This window comes from Amblyomma americanum, chromosome 4 (assembly GCF_052857255.1).
Source record: "Amblyomma americanum isolate KBUSLIRL-KWMA chromosome 4, ASM5285725v1, whole genome shotgun sequence".
NCBI classification, from domain to species: domain Eukaryota; kingdom Metazoa; phylum Arthropoda; class Arachnida; order Ixodida; family Ixodidae; genus Amblyomma; species Amblyomma americanum.
The window spans coordinates 154980516-154990728 of NC_135500.1; positions in this window are offsets into that span (position 1 = coordinate 154980516).

A 10213-nucleotide genomic window follows, 5' to 3' on the forward strand; every position below is an offset into this window, starting at 1 on the left:
TGTGTAATCACCTCTTCTTTGTCACGTTCTCCTTGATACTGCCTCCACTTTCTGTTCTCCTCTACACTTGGCCATGACTGTGCACCTGAAAAGAGCAGCCACCACCACATCGTCAGCCTTACCGGCGGACCTTCTTTTTTTGTCTCCACTTCCATCATATGCCTTCGGAGAGTTCGAACTTTCCTGCCCTCTGCTTGGTGTTGCAGTCGTAGTCCCTTTCAGAATTTTGTCTGGGCTGTTCTCTTGCTGAGTCACAATTATTTGGTGCCGACATCTCGTGCTTGTATTAGATCCGGTGGTCTTGGCAAGCGGCACGTTGTTGTCTGGGCGGGACTTCTTCGGCACTAACACTACGGACCTGTTGCTGTCTCTAGTTTCACCGCAGGCGTCCTGCTGGCTCCCTAGATTCAAGTCCTTCAGCACCATTAACCTGTACACCTGGGACCTGTTGCTGTAACGCGGTGGTCTCATGAACTTCTCTTTTCCGCTGCTGTTGTACACAAAGCTGCCGGAGAGGCATCCCGCTGACTTGTTGAAAGCCATGTTCACATGGAATGACCGCAAATGCAGAGGACTTGCTATAGCCTTTCTCTCCTTGTGCAGTATTCTATGTTTTGTCTGGTCTGGAACGGTCCTCCTCCTTAAGCACCATGGCAGCGGCGGCCATGGAAGAAGAAGTGGCATCTCACTGCTTAATAATACCTTTTCCACCACCAACACCCTGCCTTTCCTGGCTTCGCTGTGGAAACCGGTAGGTGCCGGCATGTTGCTTCCCTACATCGTTGCAACTTCCCTGTGCAGGTTTCGCGTTGAGCATAATGACAATGGCTGCTCTGCAACCTTCCTCCCCACCAATGACTTCGAACTCAACCACAAGCCCTTCCCAGATGCAAAGGAGCTTTGTTGGCCTCCGGCATTCTATCGCGGTGTGGTAAACAAAAATGTGCTCAATGGTGCTGTTGCAGTGGAGGAAGCCATAGCCACCTACAATTTTGAACCACTTCACTGTGCCTCGTACATGCTCCTGGAAAATCGAGGTGCTTGTTCGGTGCTGCACCTCCGTGTTGGTACTGCATGCGTGGGCCCTCGGCAGACGTCTCAGAGGAAGAGAGCGCTCCATGCCGACACGCGGTGTCGTGCAGTACAACGGCCAGGCGCATGGAGGTGTGGATGGAGTCGGTGTCCTGGGTGGTTAGGACAGCTGCATGGATGGAATCATACAGGCCATCGACGATATACTGCTTACCAGCACGCGTGGGCCATGCGATATTGCAGGCCTCGAGCAGACAGATCTTTTAAACGTAGAAGGCAGCATCCCCATCAGGAGCCTGGTGCCACGATTGCATCTACATGAATTTCACGTCATGCGCACTTGGCAGGGGCGCAAATGTGGTGAGAAGGACAGCTCTCCAGGCCAACCAAGATGTACAGCGGCTCATCAGAGATGGTTTTCTATGAAGGCAAGCGTGGTGGTGGAAGGCCAGGCAGCAACATTGATGGCTTCTATCCACCCCAGTGAGTCGTCAGAAAACCCACGGAGTTCCGGAAGTGGCACTAGACAACCGGAGGACAGCAGGCTGCAGCCGACCGCAGTGGTGAACAATCAAGACAATTCCCACAACTGGAGGGACACAGTAAAGAGGGCTTCGAGAAGGAGGGCCGGGGCCGCTGTTCTCAGACTGAATGGAGGTTGTGGGTGGCGAGTGAGTCGGCCAGAGGACTTGCCGGTCACTGTGGAGGAGGAACTGGTCGGGGAGATCTCGCTAGGGCCAAACATCCTGTCGACTGCATCATTGTAAAAGGTCAAAAGGGACACGCAGGCGTTCCTCCGAACGCTCCCTGTTTAATCACCTCTTCTTTGTCGCGTTCTCCTTGATGCTGACGACTCCACTTACTCTTCTCCACCCCCTCTCTCCACACACACACACACACACACACACACACACACACACACACACACACACACACACACACACACACACACACACACACACACACACACACACACACACACACACACACACACACACACACACACACACACACACACACACACACACACACACACACACACACACACACACACACACACACACACACACACACACACACACACACACACACACACACACACACACACACACACACACACACACACACACACACACACACACACACACACACACACACACACACACACACACACACACACACACACACACACACACACACACACACACACACACACACACACACACACACACACACACACACACACACACACACACACACACACACACACACACACACACACACACACACACACACACACACACACACACACACACACACACACACACACACACACACACACACACACACACACACACACACACACACACACACACACACACACACACACACACACACACACACACACACACACACACACACACACACACACACACACACACACACACACACACACACACACACACACACACACGCACGCGCGCGCGCGCGCGCGCGCGCGCGCGCACATATTCACACAGTGGGGTCTGACAAGCCCCACTGATGACAGCACCTGCCATCACAGGACAGCGCTACATCACTTAACCACTGCACCACTGCGCCAGAAGTGGTATGAGGATTCCCAGGTATCTATGAATGTAAAGTAGAGAATGACCAATTCCGCATATATGGGACTTAACCCATTATCACTAACCGAACAACTTCTATCCGTGAATCATGGATTAGAAGGCTGCAACCGAAGTGAAAACTGAAGTGCTAGTGCACCTAATTCATATTTAGCCTAGCTGCACAAATCAACCATCATTTCTTTCGCTCATAACGCAGACACCAGATTTTCTGCAGAACGGAAGCCCTAAAGCTATAGATCATTTACAGCACGCATCAAGACATGGGAGAGGCCTTTGCCCTGCATTGGGCATAGTCAGGAGGATGATGACGGCACCACAGGCACACTCAGAACAAGGTGCCGCTAATCATCATCATGGCGCCATGTTCTAAGCGTGCCTGTGATGCCATCATCATCCTCCTGACTACGCCCACTGCAGGGTAAAGGCCTCTCCCATGTCTCTCCAATTACCCCTATCCTTTGCCAGCTGTGACCACCGTATCCCTGCAAACTTCTTAATCTCATCCGCCCACCTAAGGCAGCGATGGCATAGAGGTAGAGCATCTGCCTCGTGTGCAAGAGGACTGGGATCGAATCCCGGTACAGTGCAATTCTCCACCGGGATTAAAAAAAAAAAAAAAACTCCGTGTGTTGATGGAATTGCATAAACAGGCCTGGTGTGTGGGCTTTTCTGGGTGACCAGAACCCACAATGCACTCGAGCAGGATTCGGCCACCCTGGTGCAGTACTTGGCCAGAACTTTCTATGAACAAACCAATTAATGGTGCCATTACAGACCACGTAAGTCGTCGGCGCGTATACAATGACACAGCAGTGAAAATATCGCAGGTGGCTGCCGAATGTGTTCTTTCTACGAAGGTGTGGAAAGGCAGAGAAAATATGTGCTGAGCTGCGGATTGTAAGAATTGTGACACAAAATTAAAGGTGTGAGATGAGGTCGTTTTCAAGCTTCACGGAACCAAACTGCACAAGGAACTGCCCCTGTTCGTGCCTGTTTGCCATGCACCCTTTACGAACGGGTGAACGCAACAAACATGGTCCGCCTGCGCTAGACAGCCAATCTAGAAAGAAAGGCTTCTTTCTTGGAAAGTCTGCTAGGGTAAGTGCACAACACAGCTGCATGAACAAGCTGTTCCGCCGCCGAAACCGAGGCGCTGTGCTTTCAGTTGCTGTCAGTGGCGTCTGCATATGTAGCTACACCCCATTACTCATAAGTTAGGCCATTAGTAACAGGAGCGCTCAATGTTGAATTAGGAACGGAAAAGGAGGACAACTTATGTAGGATCCTACATACCGCTACTGTAGATTATGCAGTGTATAGCCGTGCGAGCGTACAACGCTTACCGTCAGTCCGTTTATTACATGCTGTCTTGGTGCTACTGATGAACTTCGCTCCGAGGCGCGTGGTTTTCGTGGACCATATTGGAAATTATCATTTGCGTTACGGCTGCTGTGCTGGGTGGCTGTCCCTTCCTTGTGGTACATGCAAAACGATCACTAAAATTGACCTCCCAAGCCAGCGTTCACAGTGAAGCTGGTTATTTACCTTTAACAAGACCTCGAGCACTTTCATTCCTGTATATCGAGCGTGCGGCCTACCACAGTTTTATGTGTGAGGCTGGTAAAATTGTGAACTTTGTGTAGCATGAACGCGTTGCCACGTGCGCGTTGTTATAATCGGGGAATTCTTCAAAATGACTGCACGCCAGCTCGTGAATGCTGCTTGATGCATAATACTGCTGCATAGTTAACGTTTGTGTACATATTTATTTTTGTCGCCTTTCTGTGCTTAATAAACCAGTAGAAAATATTTTACGCTTTTCGAAGCATCGTTAGCAGGTCATAAACAAATGTGTACGATGTGCACGTGAACGTTTTAGAGTGGTGTCTGCATGCATGTACACAATACGACGACCTGCGCTGCAGCAGGAGCATTAAACCTTGTCATTTTAGATCACAACAATAATAAAAAAAACAGCAAAGTTCACTAACGTGGCAGTTTAGGCATGTTGGTATTGCATGGCAGGATTGAACAGCGCACACAGGAAAAGGACACAAAAAGAAAAATGACGAGACACGAGCGCCGACTCCGGCGCTCGTGTCTCGTCGTTTCTTTCCTTGTGTCCTCGTCCTGTGTGCGCCATTCAATCCTGCCATTCAACAAAGGCATCAGCAGAAGCAAAAACAAGCATTCAAGCGACTGTAGCGCTCATGTCTCGCCATCTCTCTCTTTGTGTCTTCGTCTTGTGTGTGCTGTTCAATCCTGACATTTAGCAAAGCCTTCAGCAGAAGCAAAGACAAGCATTCAAGCGATCCATTCGTTGGTTTGGAGAGGCTAAGTAGCTCTCCGTGACATGAAGCCCCACCACACTTTCACACCTGAAGTGATCAAACTAGGGCTCTCACATGTCCTTTGAAGCTTTGGCCAAACCCTAATGTCATCTTCCCACCGCTTTACAACTGTATCAGCTGAAACACTGGCTGTTGGAACCGAACCGCCACACGCAGAAGCCGTCGCGACGAGGTAGGCACTGAGCAGTCAGGAGGTGTGTAATGGCGGCATGATCACGTGATCAAAGAAGAAGGCAGCCCCCATGATACGGCCCTGTAAATCGTCTATATGCACGAAGAAGGAGCGACAACAAACCAAAAGCACATCCCTGCCCAGCAACCATCTGACAAGCTAAGTTCGCGAACTACTTCCCAGTGAAACGCCATGTTTTAGAGACACAGGAATGCTGGGAAGATGTGGTTTTTGTCATGGCTTGGCTACTGTTGGGCAGAAAACGTGGTTTAAGTCGTACAATATAAAACTTTCAATGCAAACCTTCAAGAAATGCTGAGAAAGTTCCCCTACCAGTCTAACACTGAACTTTGACTTACATTAGATTTATTGAAGTGAAAAATGCCCCAGAAAAATAATTTTATCTGTGCGCAGAGGAGAGCACCATGGTGCAGCAACCAATTCTGAGGCACAGGCCAAGTTTTACAGAGCCCGCTGTTAAAGGCTGATTCCTTGGGTTTTGCGTTGTTGTGGTGCAGTAGGATCTCGATCGTATGAGCCTCAAGGGGTCACGAAAAATATTTGTGCCGTCCAAAATTTGTACCATCCAAAATGAACAAAATTCCCATGCAGCATTTACGCAGATCTATTTTCGGTTGATAGCTTTACTTGCGGCTGCGTGCCGCCGCTGATTTCTGAAGTTGGCGCTGTGCTGGTCGAGTGTCACCGCAAACTGCACAAGGTGCATACCATGTGACAGGCGATCGCGGCATTGGCGATGTGCAGGCAGGATGTACTTTTTACTCTAGGGTGCAATCGCAGCTCGCGCCTTCATGTCAACTGCAGTGTGGAGCAGGTTGTTTGTAACATCTGAATTTCTGCCCACTGTGTACAATGCACCCTGGCCAGTGTATTAATGAATTTGTATCATCCCGAAATCTGTATCAACCGGGACCATATCACTGATATTCTACTGTAGTAGGACTCGGCGTAACAGGAGGGTGGTTATCGTGGAAGGAGGAGAGTGCAACAAGAGCAGAGGAATGCATAACCAGAGGGTGATTGCCACCGGAGCCATCTGGAGGGTGGTTACCATAGAAGGAGGAGGGTATGACGAGAGGGTAAGAATGCACAACTAGAGAGGGGTTGCCATAAGCCGCCTCCCTGGAGGTGGTTACCATGAAAGGAGGAGATAATGGTGAGAGCTGAGGAATGCACAACCAGAGGGTGGCTGCCACAGGAATCACCCTCCAGGTGGTCACCGTGGAAAAAGGAGGGAATAGCGAGAGCACAAGAGTGCGCAACCACGAAAGGGGCTGCCATGGGAATCACTTGGAGGATGGTATGGCGAGAGCATTGGAATGCGTGACCGTGACCGAAGGCTAGTTACTGTGGAAGAAGGAGGGCATGGCAAGAATGGGGAATACACAACCAAAGGGTGGCTGCCACGAGAACCATCCAAGATGTGGATACCGTGGAAGGAAGAAGGAAAGTGTGATGAGAATGGAGGAATGTAGCACAGTTTGTCTGCGGCAGTGGCAACGTGCTCCTGAAATGGCCGAAGTATGTGTGCAAAACCATACTAAAAAGAGTGCTTCATAACTACTGTACATATATGCATGGTGCTCTCGAATTGTTTACTTAAATATATTGTGAAGGAAAAATACTTCGACAGCTGTTGCTGAATCTCGTGTTACATAGTGGTAACTGTCCTGTGGGTTTTTATGGCCTAACACTAGACAAGCAAATTATTGAACCACATCTTCCTGGCATACCCAAGGTGGACGAACAGCATTTTAAGAAACTCACATAGCCGATGGCACCTCTGTTCCCTCTAGGTAAGTTTGAGCAACTGTATGGGGGAACTGAGCTAGAGCAATAATTAGGTAGTAGTCAAGCGACAATGCTGGCGACACAGGCAAGTCTGCCTTCGATGGCACAGCTCATCACTTGGTTTTTCTGATGAAAGTCGGCACACATTAAAGAACTGGGGGTTAATTAGCCATTGCCGCCCATACAATGTACCACCGCTGTGGCGAGCAGTCAATCTCCATACGCTATTTCACCGCAAGTTCATGAAGGGGCTTCGACAGAAAGCAGCAAAGCACATGCGTGTCATGCTTGCATAGAAATTTTCAGGAATAATTTTACAGCTCACAAGCTGAAACCAACTGATGCGTGGCATACAGTACACCTGAAAAACATGGAGTCTGAAATGTGCATAGCAGAACACATAGCTCATTTCTGGTGTACTTGAAGTATGCGCAACAACTGCTGGGCACCCCATTCCGGGCAGAGGCTTACATTCCTGAATTGAAGATGAGTACACTCCTGGATGGTAATCCAAATAAGCACAATGAGAAGACCACTGAGCAAGAGTTAAATGTCTAGGCCCTAGACTTAGGTCGTACCCCAGAAGTGGCCGCGATCCAAACTTTGCTACTGCGCGAACCTCACTGCTACAACCAACAGTGGATGGAGACATATCATGATAACAAACGTATGCAAAAAATATAGAAGGTTGTGAATATTATAAATTTTCAAATAGCAATTCGAATATCCTGCTTTTCGATTTGCTAAATGAATCAAAGAGTGCAGGTTTAGTAAACCCTTGGTTCATGCAGAAGAACAGACATTTGTGTGAGTTGATTTTGATTCATTTTAACAAAAATTAATCTGCCTTCATACCAAATATCGATAGCCATAACTAAAACCCTCGTCCCTATGATCAAATGAGATTTGGGGCTAGTTTTTCGCTGCCATCATCAGCAGCAAAGTTTAATTATGCATACGACATGATGACCATAAACCCCAGACCCCAGGGTTCTGTGCTGGGACCATTACTTTTCCATATCTACATTAATGACTTGCCTGACCACATTAACTCTTCTATTGGATTGTTCGCCGATGACTGCGTAATTTACAGAACCATTTCTTCTATCTCTGACTCCACCCAACTTCAGTCTGACATTAACAGCATATCCTACTGGCGACACCTGCAACATGCACCTTAACCCTAATAAGTGCAAAGCAATGTGAATTTCCCGGAACCCACCTCCTGTTTCCACTGACCTTTTTGACTACCAGATCGATGGCCTTTCCCTAGAACACGTAACGTCTTACAAATACCTAGGTGTTTCCATTACTAACGATCTGTCCTGACAAACACATATAAACTTCATTTGCAGCAATGCCAATCGCATGCTTGGATATTTAAGGCGAAATTTTACTACGGCACCATCCTCTTTAAAACTTCTTCTCTATAAATCACTTGTACGCCCAAAACTGGAATATGCATGCTCGGTGTGGGATCCTGGTCTCGAATGTCACACTCAAACGTTGGAGTCTGTGCAAAATCGCTGTGCAAGATTCTTACTTCACAACTACTCTCATTTATTAAGTGTATCAAACATGAAAGCTACTTTGAACCTTCCACTTCTTTCCCGTGTCTCGCTTATCTCTCTTTCACAAAACTTATCATCACAATCACCATCTTAAAGAAGCACTTCTCTCTGAACCTGAATACATTTCATCCCATAGAGATCACCCTCATAAAGTTGGCATCCCCTTTTGTCGCATGAACGCATATTTCTACTCATTTATTCCAAAGACAAGCAACGAATGGAATCACCTGCCCACCTCAATTGCCACAATCACCGACTCTGTTTTGTTCAAATCTGCTCTTGAAGAATACGTTTACTCCCCACTAATCTGCATTTTACCGCGTTATTGTTGTTGTCCCTATTTTTTTTTCCCCTCTGTATTGCCGCAATTCCTGCGTTATAATTACATATAGATATTTTTCGTGCATTCCACCCCCTTCTGTAATGCCTCCAGGGGCCTTGAAGGTACTGAAATGAATAAATAAATACTGACTTCCGTGTTGTGTCTTCTAATGAAGACCATTGTAGCATCTTATGGCACTTACAGACTTAAATCAATGACATTTAGCATCACCGCTGGCGCCATGTTGTTTTGCATGAATATTCATTTTGTACAAATATTTGCACAGGTAGCAAATAATCACACAGACATCGGTTCGCATTCAATTCTCTTCTTTCACCACTTGATTCATATTCAATTCAATTTCTAACTGCACTAGTCGTATTCAGTTCAGTAGCAAAGCTAGCCCATTTGTATCCGATTCAGTTTTGAAAAGTACTATTCGCACACCTTAGAGAAGTATTTTGTGAGATACGCTGCACATTGAAAACAACTGATCAAGTGCACCCAATGTACCATGCAAAAAAATGCACTGGGTCCATCCAATTTACCCTTAGCTACAGCCTTTGCATTGTAGCAAGGGGCTCCACTAACTAGAGTTTGTGAGCACAGGTGACTGGATTAATTGATACAATGCACCTTTTTTAACCAGCACGGAAGAAGTTGCAGGCAGCATGAAGTGAAGTGAAGCGAAGCAAGATAAAGTGATAAAAAAAAAGTGAGAAGTAAGATAAAGTGAATTTCTTTCTGAGACAGTTATAGTATCATTGTACAAAACAGTCATTGACCAAATTCATCTCCAGACATAGCCACAGCAGCAGAAAATGCCTATGATATGTTTCAAGACTTCCAGAGCAGTCGCTCCATGCTCTACGTAAATGACAGGCCTAATTGCTAGAGATAACAGTAGAGCAGTGGTTGTGCATCACACTGAGTATACATCTACACCGATCCGTGATGTAAGCAAAATGCGGTGGCATTGCTTTCGCCGGCTTGGCCGACCAGAGGTAAAATCTCGGGATTACGCCCCGTAGGAATGCAAACAAAAAGTTTTCGAAGTAGTTTTCTGCTTTCACCAGTGATCTTGTGAGGTCGCCCGTTCATCAACAAAAGCCCAGTATATATCACAGATAAAATGTGAAAGTATGAAGTGTCTTTTCAAAGGCAATATATTTTTAAAACATCACGATAGGTGCGTGCGGGAGTCAACCCATTCCTCCAGATGGGGGTGTCGTGCAGGAGCGCGGCCCATAGAAATGCAACTAAACAGAACTTCATGAAATAATTTTCTATTTCACAGCTTACCACGGAAGTGACAGTTTTTAACG